The sequence below is a fragment of the Capra hircus genome, chromosome 20, assembly GCF_001704415.2.
Source record: "Capra hircus breed San Clemente chromosome 20, ASM170441v1, whole genome shotgun sequence".
Classification (NCBI taxonomy): Eukaryota; Metazoa; Chordata; class Mammalia; order Artiodactyla; family Bovidae; genus Capra; species Capra hircus.
Genome location: NC_030827.1, coordinates 64947487 through 64970188, shown reverse-complemented (window position 1 = coordinate 64970188; position 22702 = coordinate 64947487).

The window sequence follows — 22702 nt, the reverse complement described above, 5'->3', positions numbered from 1 at the left end:
TCTGCTTTTGAATATGCTGTCTAGGTTGGTCATAACTTTTCTTCCAAGGATTAAGAGTCTTTTAATTTCATGGCTAAAGTCACCATCTACAGTGATTTTGGAGCCCCCCAAAATAAAGTCTGACACTTTCCACTGTTTCCCTATCTATTTCCCATGAAGTGATGGGACCAGATGCCATGATCTTCGTTTTCTGAATGTTGAGCTTTAAGCAAACTTTTTCACTCTCCTCTTTCACTTTCATCAAGAGGCTTTTTAGTTCCTTTTCACTTTCTGCCATAAGGGTGGTGTCATCTGCATATCTGAGGTTATTGATATTTCTCCCCACAATCTCGATTCCAGCTTGTGTTTCTTCCAGTCCAGCATTTCTCATGATGTACTGTGCATATAAGTTAAATAAGCAGGGTGACAATATACAGCCTTGATGTACTTCTTTTCCTATTTGGAACCAGTCTGTTGTTCCATGTCCAGTTCTAACTGTTGCTTCCTGACCTGCATATAGCTTTCTCAAGAGCCAGGTCAGATGGTCTGGTATTCCTATCTCTTTCAGAATTTTCCACGGTTTATTGTGATCCACACAGTCAAAGGCTTTGGCATAGTCCATAAAGCATGTTCAAGGTCGGGAGGGGTGACAGTAAAGAGATACCCCTCATCCAAGGTAAGGAGCAGCAGCTGTGCTTTGCTGGAGCAGGTGTGAAGAGATACCCCACATCCAAGGTAAGAGAAACCCAAGTAAGAAGGTAGGTGTTGCAAGAGGGCAGACACACTGAAACCATAATCACAGAAAACCTGTCAATCTAATCACACTAGGACCACAGCCTTGTCTAACTCAATGAAACTAAGCCATGCCCTGTGGGGCCACCCAAGATGGGTGGGTCATGGTGGAGAGGCCTGACACAATGTGGTCCACTGGAGAAGGGAATGACAAACCACTTCAGTATTCTTGCCTTGAGAATCCCATGAATAGTAGGAAAAGGCAAAATGATAGGATACTGAAAGAGGAACTCCCCAGGTCAGTAGGTACCCAATATGCTACTGGAGATCAGTGGAGAAATAACTCCAGAAAGAATGAAAGGACAGAGCCAAAGCAAAAACAATACCCAGTTATGGATGTGACTGGTGATAGAAGCAAGGTCTGATGCTGTAAAGAGGATGTGGCATAGGATATCAATAAAATGTCATATAAAAATGCCTGTTTCTATGGGGACTGAAAGTGTTAGTTGATCAGTTGTGTTAGAGTCTTTGTGACCCTCTGGACTGTAGCCTGCCAGGCTCCTCTGTCCATAGAATTCTCCAGGCAAGAATACTGGAGTGGGTAGCCATTCCCTTCTCCAGGGGATCTTCCTGACCCAGGGGTCAAACCCAGGTCTCCTGCACTGCAGGCGGATTCTTTACCATCTGAGCCACTAGGGAAGCCCTATTTTATGTGTGTGTTATGCATACCATTTGTAGATTAGCACACACACACAAACACTAAACTTTTGAATTCATGTAATCAATCAGTGTTGACTGTTAGCAGCAAATGTCTGTTTGAGGACCCTGGCCAACCTTCCCTTTTATTGTTATTGCACATATAGCTTTTTTTTTTCTCATTATTTTCTTGCAGAAATGGGCACCAGTTGAATGTGTTTGCAAACGCATTTGAATATTCACACAATGGACCGATGTCAACTTAATTATATATTACTGGTGAACATTCCAATCATTCCTTCATTCATTAAACATCTGTTGAGTGTCTAATCTGTGCCAGGAATTTAGCTACATACTGGGTATATACTGCTGGTGGCAACACCTATATCCGACCAAGTAAACTATGAATGGCAATTATAATACACAGACAGATTTTGACTGGCAGGATTAGAAAAAGTTTCCTTTAGCAAGTGATAGCAGATGCATTGAGGAAAAGAAAATATCAAGATTAAGGTGGCCAGCAGAAGCACAATGCGTGCCAAGGCTGCAGAACGTTCAAAAGCCCACTTGGATACGTTTTAATAACTCCAAATACAGCTGTGAGAATTTAGGTCTGTCCACAATTCCTGCAGGATTGACAGCTGGTGACCTGACCCTAAACTCCTCAGGCACAGGCCAGCCTATGGACTGTTAGCTGGACCTTAATCACATTCCATTCCCGAAATGGACTGAGTCACAGCTAGATAGTGATAGATGCTTAAACCGAATGATAGTAGAGAGCTGTCTCAGGGCTCCAGTCAACAAGAGATGAACAGGGGAAAGTGATGGGAAGCAAGGGCTATGGATAAGCAGAGGCAAGAGACCAGGTGGCCCCAGAGGGAAATAGATGAAGAGCCAATGACTTCCCCACCCTAGCCCAGTCTCCAGGAGATCTGATAGAGTTGGGTTGATCAAGAAGCTTTGGCTTAAGGCTCCCTTGCATGCCCAACCACATCCAAGCAATGCGTTCATACACTCCCATGTTTAAGTAACATTTATAGCTAAAGATATTATTACTCCAACTGGATAAACCAGCAGACACTTTCTACTTGTCTTCCTCTCTGTCACACTTCTCCACTTGGCTATTTGTCATCCATGTTTATGGAGGAAGCATCGAGAAAGTTGAGTGTTGAATAGGGTTTACATTTAGTCCAGCTATGAGGAGTTATATTTGTGTGATTCTCAGTCATGTCTGTGTACTGTTAAGTTACTGCAACCCATGAGTGTGTAGAAAGAGCCCCAGGAATATGTTTACCTGGAATCACTACTTGAGGGCAGGGCTAGAAAGAAGCCATATGATGGGAAAAGACTGCCCGATGGCTCCAAGATCCAGAGGTATGTGAGCACTGAGGAGGAAAGAAGACTTGGTTATGCAGAGCCAGGAGCCGGTCTGGAGGACGGTCTTCCGTCCACCGGATGTAAAATATTTTAAGCAGTGGATTTGGATCTTGTTCACGTCTATTCAAGGGCTTCCCAGATGGCACAGTAAAGGATCCACCTGCCAATGCAGGAGATGAAAGAGATGCAGGTTCAATCCCTGGGTTGAGAAGATGCCCTGGAGTTGAAAATGGGAACCCACTCTAGTATTCTTGCCTGGAGAATCCCCATGGACAGAGGAGCCTGGTGGGCTACAGTCCATGGGGTCACAAAGAGTTGGACATGACTGAATATGCACACAAAAAAGAATATAGTTTTATAAAAACTGTTAGTATGTCTAACAGCTCTTACATGAAAAAAAAAAAAAAACCTTGGTAAATATTCTTCCAAATTTGACGAAACAAAAGAACTGAGCTAACATGACCGATAATAAATGCAAAGGTAAAATAAAATTTTAAACTAGCAATAACAGGAAACCGAATTTTGAATATTCATGCTTGAGAAAAGACTAAACTGTTTTTCCAAACTCTCGAGAGAAGATGTTACAAAATCAATCAGATGAAGAGGTCATTAAAGAATATACAGCCAAATATTATATTTCTTTTTTCATTCCTTGCAAATATTTACTTTTGTTTCTAATTTTGAATTTTTCATTGTGTTGTATTTTTAAGAGGTCTCCCAAAATCAGTAAGCTCTGGGTCCCATAAACCTGGACCTACTCTGACACTTGAGTTATATATTAGCAAGATTGTGTCCCTTTGCAGCTGGTTCTCCAAGGAAGGGACCCTACGTGGTATGGTGGCTCCAGGAGGTCATGGGACCAGGGCGCCATACTGAAGTGAACAGAGGTAATGTCTACAAAGAGAATGAGGACTGAGGAAACTCAGGCAGGCTGGGTCACTTGAAGGTCGACACATGGTTATAAATGAAGCAAGACTCACGTGTGATCCCCAATCAAAAATCAGTATTGGAGGTATAATCTTTTAATCTTATCCTTTGGTCATTCATTCAGCGATAGATAGGTGCCTGGTACCTATATACCTGGTACTATGTTTGTGACAGTTTGTATTTATGTTTATAGGGATCAGGGTGTTTATGTAGGCTCGCAGTTCACTGTGTGTGTGCGTGCTGTTGAGTCCTACTCTTTGTGACCCCATGGACTGTAGCCCATCAGTTCATGGGATTTTCCAGGAAAGAATACTGGAATGGGTTGCTGTGCCCTCCTCCATATGAACTGACACTGAAGTAAATTTGAACATTAAGGAGAAAACTAAGTAAAGCCATCAGGAATAGAATTTCCCATGGTTCAGATCTTGTCAAGGATCTAATCTAGAAAAATTTAAACTTTTGCACATATGCATATAGGCATTTCAGTTTTTCTCTTCTGGCTTTAAAGATATTTACTTAGGATATACCTTCAAACTGCCCTTTCCCTCAATTTTTTATTCTTTTTATTTGCCTAATGTGACCTGAAAGGAAGCAACCTGCCATTCATATCACACATCTCTCTCTCTCTCACACACACACACAAATTATGAACTGACACACACCTACACATATTATGTACATATAGCCATTTATACGTCTACACATATATGCACTTATTAAATAACTTGGGATCTGCAAAGAAAGATGTCCACTTTGACTCTGGAGAGGCTGGGATACAGACCTGGGGATCCTGCTAATGAATGGTCCTGCTGAAAAGCGAATACCCTGATGGGCTTCACAGATAGAGGCATTCTGGGATTTGTATAAAATCAGGTCAAAGCATTCTCCCCAGAGGCTTTGTGTAGACTTCATCCTCTTCTGTGGTGACCCTTGATTTCACAAGGACATGATGAGAAGCTCACTTGAGCTTTTTCCTTCAAATTTACCTGGGATCCCCAGTTCACCAGTAGAAGCCATGACTCCTGGACGAAACATTCGTTATGATTCAAAGCATCAGGTAGGTGAACACACCATTGACCCAAGAGATTTAAGAAATGGGAAGCTCACAGTAGGACTGGGTAAGGTCATGCACCAAGATCTGGTGGAGCAAACATGAGTCCTTTGGTGAGGTACTGGTTTGCATCTATTAAAGGGAAAAGTGAAGTGAAAGTGATAGTCACTCAGTTGTATTTGACTCTTTGTGACACTATGGATTGTAGCCTACCAGTTTCCTCTCCCCATGGAATCCTCCAGGCAAGAATACTGGAGTATCTATTTCCTTCTCCAGGGGGCCTTCCCAACCCGGGGATCGCACCTGGGTCTCGTGCATTGCAGGCAGATTCTTTACTGTCTGGGCCACCAGGGAAGCCCGTGGAGTCTATAAGGAGAGACAACTCATTATAAGGCATTTCTGAATGAGGTCCACGTGGAATGCTGGTCCATCACCACCAAATCAGGAGTCCATTTAGAGACGCGGTATCTGTCCCGTAAGGGTAAGCATTTTCCTTAGTGGTCACTTCTTCCAGTGATTTATCTTTCTTCACTAGCCTAAATCCACTGACCAGTCACCTCAAAACTTCTATGAAGAGAGTATAGTATCTCACTGGATGGATGTGGCTTATGCATTCATAGACACAGAGAGTGTTATTATGTATGTGATGGAGTATGGGAGAAATTCACAGACAGAATTCTTTACACATGTATTCTCAGAAATCACTGGGCTTTCTTATATTGTAAAAATGGTTTTCTGACACTTATCTTTTAATTGGAGGACAATTGCTTTACAATATTGTGCTGTTTCCTGCCATACATCAACATGAATCAGTCATAGGAATACATATGTCCCTTCTCTCTTGATCCTCTCTCCCATCTCTCACTCCATCCCACCCCTCTAGGTTGTCACAGAGTACCAGGCTTGAGCTCCCTGCATCATACAGAAAATTCCTACTGGCTATCGATTTTACATGTGGGAATGTATGTTTCCATGATAGCCTCTCAAAGTGTCTCTCCCTCCTTCCCCCACTGGGTCCACAAGTCTGTTCTCTGTGTCTGCATCTCCATTGCTGCCCTGCAAACAGGTTCATCAGTACCATCTTTCTAGAGTCCATCAGTTCAGTTCAGTTCAGTCACTCAGTTGTGTCCGACTCTTTGTGACCCCATCAATTACAGCACACCAGGCCTTCCTGTCCATCACCAACTCCCAGAGTTCACAAACTCATGTGCATCGAGTTGCTGATTCCATCCAGCCATCTCATCCTCTGTCGTCCCCTTTTCCTCCTGCCCCCAATCCCTCCCAGCATCAGAGTCTTTTCCAATGAGTCAACTCCTTGCATGAGGTGGCCAAAGTACTGGAGTTTCAGCCTCAGCATCAGTCCTTCCAATGAACATCCATGACTGATTTCCTTTAGGATGCACTGGTTGGAGCTCCTTGCAGTCCAAGGGACTCTCAAGAGTCTTCTCCAACACCACAGTTCAGAAGCATCAATTCTTCGGCCTTTAGTTTTCTTCACAGTCCAACTCTCACATCCATACATGACCACAGGAAAAACCATAGCCTTGACTAGATGGACCTTTGTTGGAAAAGTAATATCTCTGCTTTTGAATATGCTATCTAGTTTGGTCATAACTTTCCTTCCAAGGAGTAAGTGTCTTTTAATTTCATGGTTGCAATCACGATCTGCAGTGATTTTGGAGCCCCCCCCCCAATAAAGTCCGACACTGTTATCACTGTTTCCCCATCTATTTCCCATAAAGTGATGGGACCAGATACCATGATCTTCATTTTCTGAATGTTGAGCTTTAAGCCTCTGCTCACTCTGCTCTTTCACTTTCATCAAAAGGCTCTTTAGTTCTTCTTCACTTTCTGCCATAAGGGTGGTGTCATCTGCATATCTGAGGTTATTGATATTTCTCCCAGCAATCTTGATTTCAGCTTGTGCTTCTTCCAGCCCAGCGTTTCTCATGATGTACTCTGCACAGAAGTTAAATAAGCAGGGTGACAATATACAGCCTTGACATACTCCTTTTCCAATTTGGAATGAGTCTGTTGCTCCATGTCCAGTTCTAACTGTTGCTTCCTGACCTGCATATAGCTTTCTCAAGAGGCGGGTCAGGTGGTCTGGTATTCCCATCTCTTTCAGAATTTTCCACAGTTTATTGTGATCCACACAGTCAAAGTCTTTGGCATAGTCAATAAAGCAGAAATAGATGTTTTTCTGTATATATTCATTAAAACATGACATTTGTTTTTCTCTTTCTGACTTACTCTACTCTGTATATTCAGCTCTAGGTTCATACACCTCATTAGAACTGACTCAAATGTGTTAATTTTTAAGGCTGAGTAACATTTCACTGTATACATGTGCCACAGCTTCTTTATCCATTCATCTGTTGATGGACATCTAGATTGCACCCGTGTCCTCTGTTCAGTTGAGTTCAGTTCAATCGCTCAGTTGTGTCTGACTCTTTGCAACCCCATGAATCGCAGCACGCCAGGCCTCCCTGTCCATCACCAATTCCCTGAGTTCACTCAGAGGCACATCCATCAAGTCAGTGATGCTATCCAGTCATCTCATCCTCTATTGTCCCCTTCTCCTCCTGCCCTCAATCCCTCCCAGCATCAGAGTCTTTCAATGAGTCAACTCTTTGCATGAGGTGGCCAAAGTACTGGAGTTTCAGCTTAAGCATCATTCCCTCCAAAGAAATCCTAGGGCTGATCTTCAGAATGGACTGGTTGACCTAGCTATTGTAGATAGTGCTGTGGTGGGCATTGGGGCACATGCACCTTTTTCAGTTATGGTTTCCTCAGGGCATACACCCACTAGTGGGATGGTTGGGTCATGTGGTAGCTTTATTCCTTGGTTTTTTTTTTTTTTTTTTTAAATAATCTCCAGTAATGGAAATAAAAATAAAAATGAAAAATGGGATCTAATTAAACTTGAAAACATTTTATGCACAGCAGAAAAACTATAAACAAGGTGCAAAGACCACCTTCAGAATGGGAGAAAATAGTATCAAATGAAACAACTAACAGAGGATTGATCTCCAAAATATACAACCAGCTCACGCAGCTCAATACCAGAAAAATAAGCAAACAAATTAAAAAGTAGGCAGAAGACCTAAATGGACATTTCACCAAAGAAGACATACAGATATGAAAAGATGCTCAACAGTTTCACTATTAGAGAAATGTAAATCCAAACTACAATGTAAATATAAATGTAAATCCAAGCTATAATGAGAATTTACAATGTAAAACCAAACTACCTCACTCCAATCAGAATATCCATCATCAAAAATCTACAAGCAATACATCCTGGAAAGCGTGTGGAGAAAAGGGAACCCTCTTGCCCTGTTGATGGGGATGTAAGTTGACACAGCCACTCTGACAATTGTTTATGTTACCGATGTTGGACGTAAATAGAAGCAGGTGGTCCAGATCATCTGGTTTAAGACTACAGTTCAGTGTGTTAAATGATCTTACTCTTTCAGGCAGAAGCAATATGTTCCCGTATAAACCAAGCAAACTAGACCTACGTTCACTGAAGTGTGTGTGTGTGTGTTTGGAAAATTCACTTAAATACATGAAACATTTAGCTATGTCCCAATTTATCACCTGGAACTTTGGGTCAATAGGACTAAACTAGTGAAGCATTGGAGACATGATTCAATTCCTAATAAACATCACACTCATCACTGGCTGACTTGTTTTTAGTTACAAAGCGATATACTCACTGAGCAACACTGGATGGGATACTTAAGCTATCCAGCGGCGAACAGTCCTGATGATTAATGCAACTTTACCGTGAGGATGATGACGACATTTAATTGAATTGGAATCTCAGGCAGACAATTCTCATCAATAATTAATATACATTAAGTCAATAAGATAGCTGGATTGTGATCAATATTACATCATAAGGCAGTAATTGCTGAACCCTTCAATATAACTTTGAAGCTCCAAAATAGATTGCAATATTTTACATCCCTAAACAGTTAGGTCAGCATTTTGTTCAAAGATGAAGTTGTGTATGTCAATACTTGGTGATTTGCACAGGACACAGAGAAAATCAATAATGAAACTGTGAATACAGTTCCTGTTTCCTGGAATGTAGTTCTGTGTTGGATCCACAGGGAATTCATGACCTGTGACTCTATATGCTTAGGTTAGGCTGTGGGGACAAAAATTTACCTTATTTCAATGATTCTTAAATGGAGTACCAGGAGCAGCAGCATCAATGTCACTTAAGAACTGGTTAAAAAGATGGTTAACTGGTTAAAGAACTGGTTAATTCTGGGGTGTCTACCCTATACTAACTGACTAGGAAATCTGGAGGTGGGGTCCACAAAGCCTGTGTCTTAACAAGCTGGCGTTTGTGATACACGCTAATATTTGAGAACCAATGATGCCAGAATGAAGAAAACAGCAGAGAAGAAAGAAGCTTCATGTGATCACATCTGGCTGGTTCTTCTGTCATCACCCTGGAACTTACATCTTAGAGGGAAAGATAGACGAACACATAATCATGCAGACTTCACAAAGGAAAAATATGGGATGATATGGGACGTCATGGGAGAATTAAACTGGGGGTAGATCAAGGGATCGCCGTTTGATGGAGACAGGAAGGATGAGTAGGTGCTATTCAGGCAAAGTATTGAAGGACTGGTGTTGAAGCTGAAGCTCCAATACTTTGGCTACCTGATTCGAAGAGCTGACTCTTTGGGAAAGATCCTGATGCTGAGAAAGACTGAAGGCAGGAGGAAAGGGGGACTATTGAGGATGGTATGATGGTATCACCGACTCAGTGGACATGAGTTAAAGCAAACTCCTGGAGATAGTGAAGGACAGAGGAGCCTTGTGTGCTGCAGTCCATGGGCTCGCAAAGAGTTGGACAGAGCTTAGTGACTGACCAACAATATGGCAGAGGAATGGTACAGTAGAGAGTAGTTGTCAAGACCTTCTGGGTGATGGGAGGAAGTGCTGGGAATGTTAACAAATAGGAAATGTGAGTGGGGATTAATGAGCCACAATGTGAGTCATAAATGATGAAGCTGAAGTCTGGATGCTGGATTAGCAGGGCAGATTCGACCCCATGGTTTCTGTCCCTGAGAATGTGGGGCTAACAACACAGTAATTAAAAACCTAATCGGTTTTTAAAATTTTTGCTTTATTGATGCTATTTTGGTTACTTGCGAAGCATATGGGCAGAGGAATAAGGATGAAGGTGGGAGGACAGTTAGGGGACAATCACATTAACCCAGATGAGAGCCGATAGTGATCTGAATAAGGTGATGGAGGTTTGAGATGAAGTAACACATCCAAAACATATACAGGAAGTAAAATCAATAGGACTAAATGCTATGTATTTGCAAATCTGAATTTTCTCACACTAAACATCAGGTGGATAGTGATACCATTTATTGGGTTGACTAACAAAGTTTATTCGGTTTTAAGTAGAAATAAAAGACACAGTTTTCATTCTTTAACAAGAATGTTACTGAACAATGTATTCACTAGTTGAATGAACTTTTTGGCCAACCCAATACCTCTTTAAAGATAGGGTTGTGGAGACTTTGTTCAATTTCAGTTCAGTTCAGTCGCTCAGTCGTGTCTGACTCCTTGGGACCCTATGGACTGCAGCATGCTAGGCCTCCCTGTCCATCACCAATTCCCAGAGTTTACTCAAACTCATGTCCATTGAGTCAGTGATGCCATCCAACTGTTTCATCCTCTGTCGTTCCCTTCTCCTCCCGCCTTCAATCTTTCTCAGCACCAGGGTCTTTTCAAATGAGTCAACTCTTTGCAGCAGGTGGCCAAAGTATTGGAGTTTCAGCTTCAACATCAGTCCTTCCAATGAATATTCAGGACTGATTTCCCTTAGGATGGACTGGTTGGACCTCCTTGCAGTCCAAAGAACTCTCAAGAGTCTTCTCCAACACCACAGTTCAAACACATCAATTCTTCGGCGTTCAGCTTTCTTTATAGTCCAACTCTCCCATCCATACATGACTACTGGAAAAACCATAGCCTTGACTAGGTGGACCTTTGTAGGCAAAATAACATCTCTGCTTTTTAATATGCTGTCTAGGGTGGTGCAGACACAGAGCAGGATTTATTCAAATAATCACTACCAACCTTTCCCAGCTTCATCTCATCTCTGTTCTCCACTTGTTTTGGACATCAGAGAGAAGAAAGTTGTTAATGATAGTACCTTAGTACCCCTCATAAACATTGACTTTATCCTCTGTCTGCTCCAGTTATTAAGTTTTATATTTATTTAGTTAAGTATTCATTACATTTTTATTGGATTAAAATATGAACAGAAATAATAAGTATTTTGGAAGATAGTGTTGGCTTTAACCTCTGAGCCATCAGGGAAGCCCCATTCATTACATTTTAGGGCTGTTACCAGCTGTTGCTGCCTTTTACGCTGCTGCTACCTGCATCTACAGGAGAACCCGGGGGATGTGCCCTCTGTTGATCATTGAGGATTCTGATTCTGGAACTAGTGAAATGACTGAGGCTACTTTTTATCGTCACATGGGACTGTACAATACAGACAGATACCTGACCTTTCCCCCTTCTTGGTTCAAGTGGTTTCTTCCCAGTCTCTGTTCCTTCCCTGCTTATTTCAGAGTATGTGGAATCTGAGGCTTCCTGGCCCTCCAACAGCACAAAATCCTTCCCCAGTTTTTGGTTATGAGCCCCAGCACTTCTGGAACAGGCTTTCCAGGTGGTTCCATGGTAAAGAATCCACCTGCAATGCAGGAGTCTCCAGTTCGATCTCTGGGTTGGGGAGATCCCCTGAAGGAGAAAATGGCAACCCACTCCAGGATTCTTGACTGGAAAATCCCATGAGAAAGGAGCCTAGCTGCAAAGAGGAGGCTGGCAGGCTACAGTCTATTGGGTTGAAAAGAGTTGGACACATGGTTTATGAACATTTAGTTTTCTGATGTCATGGGCTAAATATTTCCTGTCTTCCCCAACAACTCTTAGTCTCTGTACTTGTAGGGACAAAAGGTATTAACCAACCTCCATAATTAAAGAAAACAGATCTTTTAGGTGAAATGTGGGCAGGAGAAAATGCTTGAGACTTGTCAAGGATTTTTTTTTCCCTTTTGAAAGAAATCAAAGAGAGTTTATAGCTTCCAAATGCAAAACATACTCTAAAATTACAATAACTGCAATTGTACTAACTCAGAAAAAAGGAGTGAAAAAATGAAGTAGAAGAGAACTCAGTATCAGAGGCACATATAACGTTTAAAATGAGATAAAAGGACAGCATTTTAAATCAGTAATTAAATGATGAATGATGTTATGAGAAACTACCAAGTTGATAAACAAAAAGGTATATCCTAGCACACATAAGGAAGCATAATTTATTAAAATGGATTAAAGTATAAACAGAAATAATAAGTATTTTGGAAAATAATATTGAAGCTCATTTTCTAGTCAGTTAGGCATTATTTCATTGAGACACAAATCCTAGAAGTAAAAATAAATTCAAAGTGTATTGATATGCATATAAAAATAAATACATAAAGTTTACATATATATGTAAAATCTATAATGTAGATGTATGTGTAAATATATATTTGTATATAATACATGCTCAGTGGTAAAGAATTTGCCTGCGATGAAGGAAGTGCTGGAGATGTGGGTTCAGTCCCTGGGTGGAGAAGATACTCTGGAGGAGGTTAACAGCAACCCATTCCAGTATTCTTTCCTGGACAATCCCATGGACAGAGGAGTCTGGCAGGCAATGGTGCATAGGGTAGCAAAGAGTTGGACATAACTGAAGCGACTAAGCATACATGTATATAATTAACAGAAAGAAATACAGACTGTCTAGTTTAGTGGGGCTCTGCTTGCCACACAAAGCTTAGAAGCCAAACAAAAATTATTGACAAATCTTACCTCCATAAAATCCCCTACATGACAAAATATACCACAAAAGAATCAAGAAACAAGTGATGTACTCTAATATACAATAAGTTCTTATAAATGAATAAGAAAGAAAAACAATAGAAAACTGTACAAAGCATATCCAATGGTTAATATAAAAAAGCAGAAAAATGCAAGCTAAACAAAGAGCATACAGTTCACTTCAGACTGGCAGAAATTGCTAATATCCAAAGTGTTGTTGAGGGTGTGGTGAACTTGTGCTCCACTCGTGCAGTTCCAAGTTGGTACAGATTTTTAAATAAGGGTATCTATCTGTTACATCTAAAATGCACTTCTCTCCTATAGAAATGGTCACTTGTGTGCAAAAAAGACATGGTAAGAAAGGCTATGGGCTTCCTTGGTGGCTCAGCAGTAAAGAATCTGCCGGCCAATGCAGGAGATTCAGGAGAAATGGGTTTGATCCCTGGGTTGGGAAGATCCCTGGAGGAGGGCATGGCAACCCACTTCAGTATCCTTGCCTGGAGAATCCCATGGACAGAGAAGCCTGGTAAGTTACAGTCCATAGGGTTGCAAAGAGTGGGACACGACTGAAGCAACTGAGCACGCAAGCGCATGAGGATGTATGTGGAAGCTTCACTTGAGATAGCAGAATAATTGGAAACAACCTACCTGCCCATCAACACGTGACCTGAAGTGGTTAGAAAGAAAAAGAATACCTGTATATGCTTTGCTATAAAAATAATCCCAAGACATTTTTAGTAATAGATGCATGACAAGAGAAAAATGTACACCATGACACCATTATGAACAAGCCGAAAATATGTCTATTAATATGTATGCTTATTTATCTATATGTTAACTGCATAAACATGAATCTGGAAAGCACACATCAAACATAAGAAGAAAATAATTGTATGAGCATCAATGAAAGCAGAAATTTTGCATTTTATTATATGCTTTTTATATTATCGTGACTTAAAAATAAAAAAGAAAATAGGTAAATCTCAGTTATATTGGAATGATTGCATTACATCTTCCCTTTGTAGCAGAGTATCAATCCTTGTTTTCTCTGACTCCTACCAGTTCTGTAGCCCAAGGTCCTTTATTAACATTTCCCAAGCGATTATCTGGAAGAACTATGGTAAGTAACTAAAAATAATGTCTTATGAAGTTCTCATTTATCCATCTTTATGAGATTCCATTAGTATTTCATTCTCTAAATAGGCAAAGAATATCGAGTGTAACCAAACCTCTAAGATCTGTTTTTATTATATTCGGATGCTTTAGGAAAATACAGGGAGCTTGAAAGGATATTTACATTTCTATAACTAGTATTCCTAAAGAAACCCATACCAAATCCAAACTGATGAACTAACTGACAAATGCGAGGAGGAGTTGGAGAGAGGTGATTATTTTGTGTTCAACTAGATTAGTCGGACACAACTGAAGTGATTAGCAGCAGCAGCAGATTGAATCTAGCAAATTTTTCTTTGAACCTATGTATTAGATGAAAACAGTTGCTCATTATTAGAAGTATCTGACTTTGTATTTGAAATATCTGCTAATGCTGATATTAAACTGACATCATCAATGTCTTTGAATGTTTTTCTACTATTGGAGTAAGCATTAACTACACTGTTTTAATTTTGTTCATATAAAAGAAAATTTGTGATCAGAATCAAAAGAGCTAGTTTAAAGAATAACTCACGTGACCCGAAACAAACAATCTGAAGACCCGTGTGTAAATCCCACCAATCCAGTTGTAGATGTTGCACTTGAGTTGTGTGGACATAACTTTCTGAAAACATTAATGGATGTTAGAGCTGATGCTGTGGCATCTTCAGTAGAATTGCGTCTTCTGGGTTTCACATGGTCAAACATCATATGGTGGATGGGAAATGTTTTATGTAAATTATATGTTTATTATCAGTTTTCTTGAGATTGTTGTTGTTCAGCCACTCAGTTGTGTCCGACTCTTTGCAACCCTGTGGACTGCAGCATGCCAGGCTTCCCTGTCAATCACAAACTCCTGGAACTTGCTCAAACTCATGTCCATAGAATCGGTGATGCCATGCAACCATCTCACCCTCTGTCATCCCCTTCTCCTCCTGCCTTCAATCTTTCCCAGCATCAGGGTCTTTTCTAATGACTTAGCTCTTCCCATGAGGTAGCCAAAGGATTGGAGCTTCAGCTTCAACATCAGTCCTTCCAATGAATATTCAGGACTGATTTCCTTTAGGGTTGACTTGGTTTGAACTCCTTGCAGTCCAAAGGACTCCAAGAGTCTTCTCCAACACTGCAGTTGAACAGCATCAATTCTTTGAGTTGTCAGCTTTCTTCATGGTTCAACTCTCATGTTCATACATGACTACTGGAAAAACCATAGATTTGACTAGATGGACCTTTGTTGGCAAAGTAATGTCTCTGCTTTTTAATATGCTATCTAGGTTTGTCATAGCTTTTCTTCCAAGGAGTAAGCATCTTTTAATTTCATGGCTGCAGCCACCATCTGCAGTGATTTTGGAGCCCAAGAAAATAAAGTCTGTTATGTTTCCATTGTTTCTATTTGCCATGAAGTGATGGGACCAGTTACCATGATCTTAATTTTCTGAATGTTGAGATTTAAGCCAGCTTTTTCACTCTCCTTTTTTATCTTCATCAAGAGGTTTTTTAGTTCCTCCTTGCTTTCTGCCATAAGGGTAGTGTCATCTGCCTATCTGAGGTTATTGATATTTCTCCTGGAATCTTGATTCCAGCTGGTGCTTCAACCAGCCCAGCATTTGGCCCGATGTACTTTACATATAAGTTAAATAAGCAGAGTGACAATATACAGCATTGATGTACTCCTTTCCCAATTTGGAACCAGTCCATTGTTCCATGTCCAGTTCTAACTGTTATTTCTTGACCTGAAAACAGGTGTCTCAGGAGCATACCTGCATACCTGTTTCTCGAGTAAGGTGGTCTGGCATTCCCATCTCTTAAAGAATTTTCCAGTTTGTTGTGATCCACACAGCTGAATGCTTTAGCATAGTCAGTGAAGCAGAGGTAGACGTTTTTCTGGAATTCTCCTGCTTTTTGTATGATCTAACAGATGTTGGCAATTTGATCTCTGCTTTCTCTGCCTTTTTAAAATCTAGTTTGAACACCTGGAAGTTCATGTTCCACGTACTGTTGAAGCCTGGCTTGGAGAATTTTGAGCATTACTTTGCTAGCGTGTAATTGTGGAGTAGTTTGATCATTCTTTGGCATCATCTTTCTTTGGGATTGGAATGAAAGTTGACCTTTTCCTGTCCTGGGGTCACTGCTGAGTTTTCCAAAAGTGCTGACGGCACTTTTCCAACATCGTCTTTCAGGATTTGAAATAGCTCAGCTGAAAATCCATCACCTCCACTAGCTTTGTAGTGATGTTTCCTAAGGCTCACTTGACTTCACATTCCAGGATGTCTGGCTTTAGTAGAGTGATCACACCATTGAGGCTATCTGAGTCATTAAGATCTTTTTTTGTGTAGTTCTTCTTGTCACCTCTTCTTAATATCTTCTACTTCTGTTAGGTCCATACCATACCATTTTTGTCCTTCATTGTGCCCATCTTTACATGAAATGTTCCCTTGGTATCTCTATTTTTCTTGAAGAGATCTCTAGTCTTTCCCACTCTATTGTTTTCCTCTTTTTCTTTGCATTGATCGCTGAGGAAGGCTTTCTTACCTCTCCTGGTTATTCCTTGGAACTCTGCATTCAGAGGGGTATATCTTTCCTTTTCTCCTTTGCCTTTCACTTCTCTTCTTTTTTGAGCTATTTGTAAAGCCTCCTCAGACAACCATTTTGCCTTTTTGTATTTCTTTGTCTTTGGGATGGTTGTGATTTCTGCCTCCTATACAATTTAATAAACCTCCATTCATAGTTCTTCAGGCATTGTGTCTATCAGATCTAATCCATTGAATCTATACATCACTTCCACTGTATAATCGTAAGGGATTTGATTTAGGTCACACCTGAATGGCTGAGTGAGTGGTTTTCCCTACTTTCTTCAATTTCAGTCTGAATTTGCAACGAGGAGCTCATGACCTGAGCCACAGTCAACTCCCGGTCTTGTTTTTGCTGACTGTATAGAGCTTCTCCATCTTTGGCTGCAAAGAATATAATCACTTGATTTTGGTATTGACCATCTGGTGATGTTCATGTGTAGAGTCGTCTCGTGTATTGTTGGAAGAGGGTGTTTGCTATTACCAGTGTGTTCTCGTGGCAAAACTCTGTTAGGCTTTGCCCTGCTTCATTTTGTACTCTAAGATGAAACTTGTCTGTTACTCCAGATAAGTTTCATTCAATATTTCATTCAATATTGAGTTTCTTATTGAGAATGTACTTTCAATGCTTAAACTCATAGGTAGCTGAGGAATGTATTACAAGATAAAAAGAATGTTAGCAAAGAATAAAAATAAGTAAACGCTAAATCCATTGCAGCAAGGATGGTCAGATTACTGCCCACCTACTCTTGTGCATATTTAATGAGACCAAGTCAGTTTCTCAGAGTGTGAGCTGCATGAAAACTGGGAAGAGAGAAGCTAAGGGCTCCCAAAGGATAAGGTCAACTTGGGTAGCTTTCTGCTAGAAACCAACCTAAACCATCAGGTACTTGCTTTCATTATTAGAACCACGATGAAACTGGAGAATATGGAGGTTTTCTAATAACTCCAGATAGTGCTGACATAGATAGTATGAGACTCCGGAGGACAGAACAACTTTTATTTATTTATCCAGTTAATTATTTGGTTAACATTCTTTTTAATTTTTTATGTTTTTAATCGGAGGATAATTGCTTTACAGCATTGTGTTAGTTTTTGCCATGTATCATCATGAACCAGCCATAGATATACATATGCCCATCCCTCCCCACTAGGTGGTCACAGAGCACCAGGCTTCGGTTCTCTGCATCATACAGCAAATTCCCACTGATTATCGATTTTGCATATGGTAGTGTAAATGTTTCAAAAGTACTTTTTCAATTTGTCCCTCCTTCCCCCACTGTGTCCACAAACCTGTTCTCTGTCTGCGTCTCCACTGATGCCCTGCAAAAAAATAGGCAATACAAATAAAAATGCAAACCAATTTTTCTGGATTCCATATATATGCGTCAATGTACTATATTTGCTTTTCTCTTTCTGACTTACTTCACTCTGTACAATAGGCTCCAGGCTCATCTACCTCACTAGAACCGACTCAAATATATTCCTTAGTTAATATTCTTTACTACACGTGAAAGTGAAAGTTGCTGAGTCATGTCCGAGTCTTAGAGACCCCATGGACTATACAGTCCAGGGGATTCTCCAGACCAGAATACTGGAGTGGGTAGCCTTTCCTTTCTCCAGGGGATCCTTCCAACCCAGGGATCGAACCCAGGTCTTCTGCATTTCAGGCAGATTCTTTACCAGCTGAGCTACCAGGGAAGCCCAAGAATACTGGAGTGGGTAGCCTTTCCCTTCTCCAGGGGATCTTCCCAATCCAGGCATTGAAGCCAGGTCTCCAGCATTGCAGGAAGATTCTTTACCAGCTGAGCTAACAAGGAAGCCCCTTACTACACATGACAAATAGCAAAAAGACATCTCATTGACGTTCACCATTTGGCATGAATGGAACTGTCATTACCAACAACAGCAAGAGGATTTCATTTCTGGGTGAAATAAGGGGACTGACTGAAGGGGAGGCGCTCCCTGCCTTCACTGGAATAGTTACAGACTATTTTGATGACCTTAAAAAACCTTTCCAGCATAACAAACTAGTTGTTATAGCTCAAGCAGATTACTCGGGATTATATATTCATAAAAATTTTAGACAAAAGAGATGTCACTGACGAGTCATTTGTGAAAGGTTCTGCATCTGTGCAATCATGCATATTTGTACCATTGTACCATCAACTTGGAATTTATTCCTTCATAGCACTGAAAATCCAGTTATTCTTGGATCTAGTTCTATTCAAGTGAGACCTTGTGCCTGACTAAACATATGAGAGAGAGAGAGCTTTGACTGAGGCTGTCTCAGTGTCAATGTTCACAGCTCTGTCCCCAAGCTGTAGCCAAGATACAAAGTTTTGATTAGGATTTGCGTCACTTTCATTCTCGAGGTAGATGTAGAAAGAGATAATGGAATTCATACACTTCATTCAGTTTTGTTTCCCTGAAAGGATTGATAACTATTTCCAGTATGCACAAAACTTGTTTGAAAGTCAACTTTAGAGATGGTTTAAATTTTGTTTGAAGGCTTAAACCACATGAAAAAGTTCCCTGTTCTTTCCATGCTTAAGCTATGTGTGTCTCATATTGATTTACCAAGAGCTCCTAAGGGTGAACAGCATTCCATCAGGTGATCTAAAAAAAAATCTTCAAAACCAGCAATAGTTCATAACTCAGGAACTTTCTAAATAGTTTAGGCTCACTAAAAGTAGATTGGGATTAAAAAAAAAAAAGTGACTACATAATATGGCTGGCCTTGATGAAACTGGTAAAATCAAAATAGACAACAATTCTCTACATAAGAAAGAATTCAGAAACTTTTTGTATAACAAAATTTGTATAACAAATGTATAACATTTGATGGCAATTAAGCAAAAATTAATTTTCCTGTCCAAATCTAATATCTACTAATTATGCATTGTCTATGTTCCAAAATTCATATGTAATGATTTACATATATTATCTCATTTATGTTCACAATAATGATATAAATTAGGCATTATTTCCTCCTTTCTACACGTGGGAAAATTGAGCTTTAAGAGGATAAATATTTAAATTTTTACTTCTGGAAGATATGCTGTCCAGAGGGTTTTAGTTTTGTTTCTTTCAAATAATTAATTCAGAAAAGTAGAACTGTGATAATAACACAGGATAAAAGGCCAAATTCCAGAGCTAAAAACCGGATATTTTTATTCAGTTTAGGAGAAAAACAACCATTAGACTTTTGAGGATCCTATGTCACTATCAAGACCATTCTGCATGCAGTATGATAAAAATTTCTAAATTTCAGGTTCCAATGGCAAAACCATTCTATTTGGCCTGGGAAATTGAAACATTCAAGAAAAGTAAGTCTCTTTATTTTAATTTCCACTCAGTTGACACACTTTCTCTCAATTAAACCTTAAAGTATAATGAACTTTGAATATTTTGACCCTATATATCTGTGAATTGCTTTTGAGTATGATATTGATTTTTATGCAGCCTGACAAGAGGAAAAACACACTGAAAGACTAGCTTTATCATCTCCTACCCCCTCTCCCTCCTCCAGTCAGGAACTTTCCTTGTCTATGTCCTTCTTGTCAACCCCTGTATGCCAGCTGTTGTACTCCCTACTGTACTTATCAAGGTACTGGACTATAAGATTAAAGTGCATTCTTTATTGTTTTTTATGTATCATTTGTGTGAAAAGTATTATAAACTTATTATAATACAGTACTATATTACTAACAAAATTGGCTTAATGAACATGCTCTCAGAACAGCACTCATTTGTATACAAGGACTTACTTTATGTACCACAAGCCTAACATCTACAGTCTTAAAACATATCCAATATTATCATCTCTCAAATTTGGGAAGCAGGTAAGCCTGCACCTGTCCCATTTCCAGGCAGGGAAGCTGAGGCTCATAGAGATGTAAGTCCTTACCTGAAATCTTTCAAGAATGGAGTCTGGAACAGAGGCCTGTGTGCTTGAGAAGAGCTCTTGTAACCATTCCATGTGATTCTCTTGGCTGACAAAGGTCCATGTAGTCACAGCTATGGTTTTTTCAGTAGTCATGTACAGATGTGAGAGTTGGACCATAAAGAAGGCTGAGGGCTGAAGAACTGATGCTTTCGAATTGTGATGCTGGAGAAGATTCCTGAGAGTCCCTTGGACTGCAAGGAGATCAAACCAGTCAATCCCAAAGGAAATCAACCCTGAATATTCATTGGAAGGACTGCTGCTGAAGCAGAAGCTCCAGTACTTTGGCCATCTGATATGATGAGTGGACTCATTGGAAAAGACCCTGATGATGGGGAAAATTGAGGGCAGGAAGAGAAGAGCATGGCAGAGGATAAGGTGGCTTAGATAGCATCACCACCTCAATGGACATGAACCTCAGCAAACTTTAGGAGATGGTGAAGGACAGGGAGCCAGGTGTGCTGCAGTCCACGGGATCACAGAGTCAGACATGCTTACTGACTGAACAACAGTGGTGTGATTCTCCACAGACTTACCCTTTTAGGGTCCTTCTCATCTCCTTATATTCTCATGCACCTCTTGTGTTGGTGCAAAATTGTTGGCATCATTATTAAATTGCGGATGCGGCCTGAGAAACTGTATATGTTGTAATCCCAACTGATGGTGAGTTTGGTTTCCTGCAGGATGAAGATGGAATCTTACACTTCTTTAATTTTCCTAAGCTCTTAATAGGATAAGAGTTGTCATGCATGCGATAAGTGCTTACTACCTGTCTTATGATAACCACAGTCAGCCTTCCAGGTCCACATGTTCTACATGATTCAACCAACTGAAGATGGGAAGTTTTTGAAAATTCCAGAAAGTTCTGAAAGGCAAAACTTGAATTTTCCATCCACTGGCAACTATTTACATGACATTTACTCTGCATTTACAACTAAAATTGACCCTTGAACAATGAGGGGTTTAGGGCCCCCAACCTATACCCCAAAATCCCAGTATAACTTTCAAATCAGTCCTCTGTATCTGGGTTCCACATCCCCACCCAAGACTCAGCTCACTGCAGATTTTGTAGTCTTGTAGTATGGATTTAGTGAAACAAGTTCACATGAAAGTGGATCTGCACAGTTCAAATCTCTGGTGATCAAGTGTCAACTGTGTTTACATTACATTTATGTTTATTAGGTATTCTAAGTAATCTAGAGAAGGTTTAAAGAAAACAGGAGGTTATATGCAGGTTATAGGCAAATTTGATGCCATTTTATAAATGAGATTTGAGCATCCTTGGATTTTGATATCGGTGGGAGTCCTGGAACCAGTCCTGCATGGATACTGAATGACTGTGACATCACCATCATAATGAATGGCATAGGGATATTGCTTATTCTTTCACTACTTATTTGAAGGCTTTTAGTGAGTTTCATTGCTTCAAGCGTTGGGTTCTTCATATTGAAAATGGGGCTGGCATTACCACCATGCAGTGACTCCCCAAGAACCATAAACGACACGTGTGAAGCACAGCACTCCTGGAGAGCCCATGGGTGGTCACTAATAAAAAGAGGCAGGGGTAATTTTGTAATCAGCATTGTATCTCTTTTCAGTATGTCTTCTGTTCTCTATGGAACCTCACACACAGGTAGACATTCAGTAACAGGAGCTTAACAAAGGCATGTTAGTTGATTAATTAATTGTCAAGGAAAGAAGGCTGAAAAGAAAGATCAGCAGAGGAGCTTCTGCCAGAAGCTGCACTCTCTAATCCATCTCCTCAACGCCGCTGTCTGTCCCAAGTTCACACTCCTTAGTGCATGATTGATTGTGGCTCTCCTGCCCAAGGGCGGTCCAAAACCAATTACGGCATCTCCCACTCCAAAGATCATTTCAGCTATCAGTTCCCAAAGATAAAAAAAGAAAAAAAATCCTCAGTACACACATTTCCATTCTCATGCACAGCAACCTGAGACTATATTAAAGCTATACCCTCATGCAGCCAATTTGGGGGTCAACAGACTCAGGATTCCTGTTTCATCAGACACTGAGGAAGTGGGAGTGGGAATTCACACATAGGAAGGATAGAGAATGGAATTTTCCAGAACGTTTTCTGCACTTGTGCCAATCATTTTCGGGGTGGATCCAAAGGTGAGTATTCTAGGGTAGCTGCTTATTGAGGTTGGGTCTTGCAGTTTTGTTTCATACAGTTTTCATTTAAATGCAACTGAACACAGGCAGAGAACTTTCCAAGTTTCTGCTGAAGAGTGGTGTAATGTGATTTGTTGTTGTTTACTCACTCGGTTGTGTCCAGCTCTTTGTGACCCCATGGACTGCAGCCCACCAGATCCTCTGTCCATGGGATTTCCCAGGCAA